The sequence below is a fragment of the Chiloscyllium plagiosum genome, unplaced genomic scaffold (genome assembly GCF_037043375.1).
Source record: "Chiloscyllium plagiosum isolate Xiang-an unplaced genomic scaffold, Cpla_swu_hap1 HiC_scaffold_13, whole genome shotgun sequence".
Lineage (NCBI taxonomy): Eukaryota > Metazoa > Chordata > Chondrichthyes > Orectolobiformes > Hemiscylliidae > Chiloscyllium > Chiloscyllium plagiosum.
Genome location: NW_028270151.1, coordinates 55,744,855 through 55,752,857, shown reverse-complemented (window position 1 = coordinate 55,752,857; position 8,003 = coordinate 55,744,855). Strand labels below are relative to the sequence as shown.

Genomic DNA, 8,003 nt, shown 5'->3' with positions numbered 1-8,003 from the left:
CTGCAATGTTCCTCTTGAAGGTGGCATTATAAAACTCTGCTTATTCAGAGCAAGTAGTGAAAAATTTACACATAAATGACACCAAGACCTGAAGTCACTGTATTTTTGCTCGAAAAAAGTAAACAAAAAAGCAGCCAAAGTATGATGAATCTAATATTTCTCCTTTGTCAAATTCATTGAGATAGAAATCTGTATTTATGGATTTGTATTTTAATGATTGTAAAGTTTAGCAAACACTATTACTGGCATTGCTGAATTGGAAAATGCATTTGATGGTAATAGATCCAATCAGTCTGCATTAATAAAGGAAGGGAAGGCAAGAATTTCATCAGAAGTCAGCATAAAACAAAGCCAACTGTCAAGGGGAAATGTAAATAAATGTAATGTCTCAGGGTTAACCTTTGTTTCTTGAAGCAGTGTTTTGGATCAGGTTGATTTTAACTAAATGCAGCAGATGCACATTAGAGGGTTCTTTTTACATTATTGAGTATCTAATAATGAATAAAATACAGTGATTTATAATTCATGTTCTGTGTTCAATTAATCTCCCAGTTACTGCTAATTCATCACCAAACTTGGTGTCCCAACTGTGTGGATGACCCAGTATAAGCAGCTGATCATATGTTTGAAGAAAACTATGCATAGTATCATCACAGTTCAGAGAAAGCTGTACGTAGTCAATGAGTGCAAATGTTTTACACCTAATTGATGTATTGCTCAAGAGCAGAATTTCTGTCAGTTGTACATCTACAAGAAACGTTACTAAATTCAACCATATAATCTGTTATTAGCCATTTCTGTCATCCTCAGACCAGTAGATTGCTGAGTAGAATAGGCAGTAGTTGTTTTATCATTCCATTTAGCTTTATACGTAGTGAGGAGCCGAGTGTCAGATATTATTCCTCCTGGCCTGGCTCCATTGGCCTTATTAATGGAATGTGATCAAGGAAGGAATTGAGTGAGAGTTAGAGTATTTGGGGGTGGTGAGGTGTTCCAAACAAGTGAGCAGAGGCCATGCAGGGGTAGTATGTGAAGTAGGATCAAGGTGAGGGATGGGAATGTTGACAAGATGTGAGGGAAGATATTACATGCCTTGGTTAGGATGTGGGGCACAGCTGGAGTGGAGGCAAAAGGGTAGGGTAGCACAGAAAATGTGGTGACACTCGCTATTGAGAAACAGAAAAGGTCATTGAGCTTCTTTCTACATAGCCTCCTGTTCGTCCTGATATTTACCCTGGATGGCACCTCAGATCAGCAGAAGTTGGCTGACGATACATTTACAGAATTGTCCCTGGAAAAGAAAGAATCACTGCTCATAATTTTCTCACTATACTTCCTTACATGGGTGATATGTTATGGTTTCTCTCAGGGTTAACCTTATTTTCTTCAAGTTGGATGTCTGAATTAGGGAAAAACATTTAGTTAGACAGGATGGAGTGTGCTTCTTGCCTTTAGTGAGAATTAAATTGGTGTCAGGAATGCTAGTGATTGGGACTGCTGCCCTCTCATCTCTTTGAGGCTGTTATGTAACAACTTGGTTATTTAAATACCAGCTCCTGCTGCAGCCAGCACAAGCCTAGTACCCAGGCTTCCTCTCTGAATTTTTTTTTAATTTCAAAAATATACTTTATTCATAAATTATTTTGATGATCTGTACAATTGGTCATGCCATACATCCGTAAACATTCCATTTCTTGGTATACAGAGACAGAGTAATCATTCATATATACAGGTCTGTACGATTACATATTTAGCTGAGGCATCAGCAGAGCCCAAATGACTGCGCAGGCCCCCTGTTCTTCTTAGGCAGGCAGATGTTACACGGTGGTCTTTCCCCACCGTGCCTTAGCGGCAGCTGCCCCAAGCTTCAGTGCACCCCTCAACACGTAGTCCTGGACCTTGGAATGTGCCAGTCTGCAACACTCAGTCGGGGTAAACTCCTTCAGCTGGAAGATCAACAGGTTTCAGACCACCCAGAGAGCGTCCTTCACCGAGTTGATGATCCTCCAGGCACAGCTGATGTTCGTCTCAGTGTGCATCCCGGGGAACAGGCCGTAGAGCACGGAGTCCCGCGTCACGGCGCTGCTCGGGATGAACCTCGACAAACACCACTGCATTCCTCTCCAGACTTCTTCTGCGTAGGCACATTCCAGAAGGAGGTGTGTGACAGTCTCGTCCCCCCCGCAGCTGCTTCGAGGGCAGCGTGCGGTGCAGCTGAGAGTCTGGGCGTGCATAAAGGATCTCACAGGCAGAGCCCTTCTCACCACCAGCCAAGCCATGTCTTAGTGCTTGCTGGAAAGTTCTGGCAATGAGGCATTCTGCCAAATGGCTTTGAGAGTCTGCTCAGGGAACCACTCCATAGGATCCGCCCTTTCCTTTTCCCGAAGGGACTCAAGAACACTACGTGCTGACTACTTCCCGATGGACTTGTGGTTAAAGGTGTTTTTCTTCATAAACTTCTCCACGAAGGACAGGTGATACGGAACGGTCCAACTACTCGGAGCGTTCCGCGGCAGCGAGGCCAGGCCCATCCTTCCCAACACGGGGGACAGGTAGAACCTCAGTACATAGTGACACTTGGTGTTTGCGTACTGGGGATCCATGCACAGCTTGATGCAGCCACACACAAAGGTGGCCATCAGGGTGAGGGTGGCATTGGGTGTATTTTTTCCCCGTTGCCCAGATCTTTGTACAGCGAGTCCCTTCGGACCCAGTCCATCTTTGACCTCCATATAAATTGGAAGATGGCCCGGGTGACTGCAGCGGCACAGGTCCTGGGAATACGCCAGACCTGTGCCACATATAACAGCAATGAAAGTGCCTCACACCTGATGACTAGGTTTTTTCCCACGATGGAGAGCGGCCGTAGCTTCTATCTGCCCAGTTTCTGCCTCACTTTGCTGATACACTCCTCCCATCACTTGGCACACACCCCAGCCTCCCCGAACCAATACCCAACACCTTCAGGTGGTCGGTCCTGATGGTGAAGGGGATCGAGGATTGGTCAGTTCAGTTCTCAAAGAGGATGGCCTCGCTCTTGCTTCCTCCCTGAAAGCCCTATACAGAGAAACTCCTCTTGCCATGATTTACCCTGGTTCATTACTCAATCCTGAGCCCTTTACAATAGGGTTAGGGTTAGGGTTAGGGTGACAGACCAGCAGCAACTACGGTCTCTACAACAGGGTTCCTTTCGAAACAGCTGTTGACTTCTGATCAACCTGCATTTCTTGGTAGATGGATTACCACCCCTAAAAATTTTAATATGGAAAAAGACCACAATTGGCTGCTTTTGTACCTTAATGACACTTGCTCTCTGGCTATCAAACTCATCCCCCATAGACTCAAGCCGATGGTCACTTTAACTGACAGTTTTTTTTAATGGTGCTGAGTCTCTAGCGTAGAAGAAATTAGGACCCCAGGATATAATTACGTTATGGTCCCAGCTGATGTTATTACTGGACAAGTGCAATCCTACATTGAAATCTGCTTGATAGATTCTGTTTAAAAAAAAGTAATAATGGGAAAGCAAACTCATAATGCTGCCAATGTAGTTTTTAAAGAATAAAACAGAAGTTTATTATGTAAAAGAAATTGTGATAACATCAAACAAACCAAGCGTATAATATAACTTCAAAGGTTTTGAAACACACAGTGGTATGTATTTTCATTCTCTCACTTTGTCTCTCTCTCTCTCTCTCTCACACACACACTGTCTCTCTCTCTCTCTCTCTCACACACACACTGTCTCTCTCTCACACACACTCTCTCTCAAACACACACTCTCTCTCTCTCACACACACACACACACTCTATCTCTCTCACACACACACTCTCTCTCTCACACACACACATACTCTCTCACTCTCACTCTCTCTCTCACAAACATACACATACACAGTCTGTCTCTCTCTCTCTCTGATTCTCTTTAACTCTCACTCTCTCTTTCACACTCTTTGTTCATCTTTAAACCCTTCATACGCACAAACCAAAGCCCACATGCCTTTAGTTCAACATCCAAACTCCAAAATAAATGATATTAAAATATACATAAGTCAAATGCCTTACATCATAATGAGGACACATCACTTTTCTAACAGGGAAATCAATCAGGAGGCTAACTGGAGACATTAAAGGGTGGGTAAGGAACCTTGTACAATTGTCCTTTTATATTTTCTGAGGGATTTAAAAAATTGGAAAAGCTTCTTTCTGATTTGTCTTCCTTATACAGAAGCATAAACTACAAAAATAGCGATGTTGTGAATCTTTATAAAGCACTGGTTCAGCCTGAACTGGAATATTTTGTCCAATTCTAGACACCACAGTTTAAGAAGAATGTGAGTGCTTTAGACAAGGTTAACTAGAATTGTTTTGTGGTGAGGGACTTCAGTTACATGATGAATTGGGGAATTCCTCCGAGTAAAGCAAAGACTGAGAGAAATTTGAGGGGGATGTTAAATATTACTGAATCAGTGGACAGAATGGATGGAGAGCATTTGTTTTTCCTTGTAGAGTTAGAATGATATCCATCAGAGTACTCATAAATCTCACGTTGCCAGCGTTTTTTGTTTCAACACGCTTGGCAGGCATTAGCAGGTGACATTTTAAAAAGGTGCAAATAACTGCACTGGATGTTTTTATGAATAATTGTTGCACAACAGATTGTGGGTCCTGATAATACTGCCCAAAGTGCATGAGCACTTTTGGCAATGAGTACTTCACTGCTGTGCTCTCTTTTACCAATGACCATCTCCCCAATCCCCACACAACAGTGGGAAAAGTTTTATATTTTCTTGATTTTTCATTACTTGAGAAAGTAGTAATCTTTGATCTCCTTTTTTGATACCGATAATGACTTAATCTTTTCTTGCATTAGGAATGTGCTGTACATTGCTATTGGGCATCTGATGCTGCAAAAGTTCTGTTTCCTGTGTTTTAGACCACTTTTCCTGTTTAAAGATGCCTGACAATGGAGTACTTGAAGCTGTGTAAATGCTATCATGCACACTAAGTGGTAAGCCTGGAGTAGATCTGTTACCTGGTAACGTCCCCTTGTAGCTGTATTGTTATTCTTATTAGTAGTTGACCATGGTTATTAAGTTTACAGATGATGCCAAAATTCATGGTAAAATGTACAGTGAAGAAGGCTATCTAAGACTACAAAGAGATCTTGATCAATTGGATCAGTGGGCTGAGGAATGGCAGACGGAGTTTAATTTGGATAAATGTGAGGTCTTGCATTTTGGTAATACAAACAAAGACAGGACTTATACAATTAATGGTAGGGCCCTGCATAGTGTTGTAGAAGAGAGCAACCAAGGGGTTCAAGTTCATATTTCTTTTGAAATTTGCATTATAGGTAGACAGCATTGCTAAGAAAATGTTTAACATGCTTGCCTTCATTGCTCAGACTTTTAAGTGTAGGAGTTGGTATGTAATGTTGAGGTTGTCCAGGAAGTGTTGGTGAGGCCTCTTCTGAAGTACTGTGTGCAATTCTGGTCACTCTGTTATCAGAAACTGAAGCGGGTTCAGAAAAAGATTGACCAGGGTGTTGCCAGGAATGGAGGACTTGGGATATAAAAATAAACTGGTAAGACTGGGACTTTTTCACTGGAATGCAGGAGGTTGACGGGTGACCTTCTTGAGTTCCATAAAATCATGCGAAGCATAGATAAGGCGAATGTCAAAAGTCTTTTCCTGAGGGTGGTAGATTTCAAAACTAGGGGGGATATTTTTAAGGTGAAAGGAGAAAGGTTGAGAAAGGACATGAGGTGAAATATATTTACATAGAGTAGTTTGTGTGTGGAATAAACTGCCAGAGAAAGTAGTGAATGCAGGTCCAATTACAACTTTTAAAAGCTGTTTGGATAAGTTCATGAATAGGGAAGGTTTGGAGGGATATGTGCCAAATGCAAGCAGATGAGACTAGTTTAGTTTGGGAACATGGTCAGTGTGGACTGGTTGGATTGAAGGATCTGTTTCAGTGCTATATGATCCAATGACTCTATAATTCTAACCCAATCATGTTTGCTGGTTAGCATTCAGGTGACCCATGTCATTTTCCAGAAAATCTGTGAGCCACTGCTAAATCCAGGTAGGCTCAAGAATAATTGCCTATAAGTCTTAAAAATGAGTTGAATTAGTCAGGAGCTGTTTCCACACATCAGTTTATTCCTTCCATTGAACAAATGTGGGTTAATTCCCCACTGGTGGAATTGGGCCACGTGGCTTCCCTGCATGTTTGCCACCTGACTCATTCTGGTGGGTTCCATCAAGTCCTAGCCAATATTTACACATAATTTGTTTTTAATAAATATTAAAAAAGAAATTTATATGAGCAATGTTAAAACATTTCTGGGCTAATGCTTGCATGAACAATTTGGATGTGGCATTTGTCCAGTTCCATTTCGTAAACATATGTCTACTATAAAATGTGTATAATTGGCTTTTGACTATGGTCATTCTTGCTCATATGCTTAGAATAAACAGTATGGCAGATGTGCACTGAAAGAGACCATAACTTGCTAGTGTCATTATTAATTCATGTCTCCCTGTTAGTGTTGCATTAGTATTCCTGTTTGTTGGTTATTGCATAGTCCTAATGGTGCTACAACTGGAGATGTTAATTGTGAATGACATTTTCACCACTTTAGTTCTTTATGCACTAGTAATTAGTATGTGCTTCAGTCAAGGCAAGATTAATCTTGGTGTCACAATGTGTGGAATATAAAACCACTCTCATGAATTCATCCAGTCCTGAAAGATGCAGATTTTTATATAAAATTGGGAATGAAAATAGTTTTGGTCAAAATCTTTATCCACTGTCCAATATGCAATAAACTCAATTGAGATCATTTCATTGATAAGTATCAACACTGATGAGAAGAGAATATTGCAAATAAAAACACTACAATATTTAGTAGTCCTTTCTGCCTATTCTGAATGTACTCATCATTGTGTGGTATTCATATATTACAGTGTTCAGTTAGTTTTGCTGCTAAAATCTATAATATTTGAATTAAAAAACAATATGTGATAAACTTTTTCATGTGGATAAGATTTCTCCTGTCTCCTATCATTTGTGTTTATAATCAATTTAAGTTGGCACTTTCTGCAGACAAATTGCCTCTGGGTTGTGATTCATTATTCAAACGACTATACAGTGCCTACGTGTCAGCCTTGTGAGTATTGACTGCTGTTTTGGATAATTTTCCTTGTGGATAAAAATGACACTAAGCATCTGCTGGTCTCCAGCTCTGGAGGTACAGAAAGAACAGCTCCATCATAATTTCTCAAAGACATACATATCATTAGCAAACAATCTTCCATAACCAAACACTTTTGGATCTGCATGACCAATTCGACTTCCATCATATAGAATTACCAATATTTCACCAAGACTTATCATATAGCAAGGAATCCCACATTGATGCTATATATAGGAAACCAAGTAGAAATGTGAGATTTCATACTGTTCAATGGTTACTAAACAGATTTTGTCTTCTAAACCATGCAGAGAACTCTTATTGCATTTGGTATGATCACAAGCGCCATGGTGTTGACATAGTGTGCCTTCATTCTAAGATTGTAGAAGTGTCCACCAAGCAATGGGGGATTGTGCACCACAAATAGGTAATTATATTTCACTTTAACTACGTTACCATTGATTTATTTTACTGCAATATCAAAATTTACAAGGAAACACAAAGAAGAAATAGTCACAATTTTTTTAGAAGTTAGAATAATTCCATCTGTGACCTATTTAAAAATATATTGATGATGGCATGAATGTCATTTGGGACTATTACGCATTTAGCATAGGATTCCAGTGATGGAAAATAAATATAGAGCCAGAAGAGATCTGTTGTCATTTTAAGTTACTGTTTATGTTGCTGAGCCAACAACAGCATATAACAAATTATTTAAAATATTGCTAAAACTATCTACTGCAAATTGAAAAAAAGAGTCTCCTCACTAATGTGAAGGAAGTAAAATTGCCCCATGAT

The 8,003-nt window shown here is 40.2% G+C and overlaps 1 pseudogene; it reads right to left on the bottom strand.

The window, feature by feature from the left end:
- Nucleotides 1–1,817: 1,817 nt before the first annotated feature.
- Nucleotides 1,818–2,719, bottom strand: LOC148148319 (uncharacterized; annotated as a pseudogene).
- Between the last annotated feature and the right edge of the window lie 5,284 nt (nucleotides 2,720–8,003).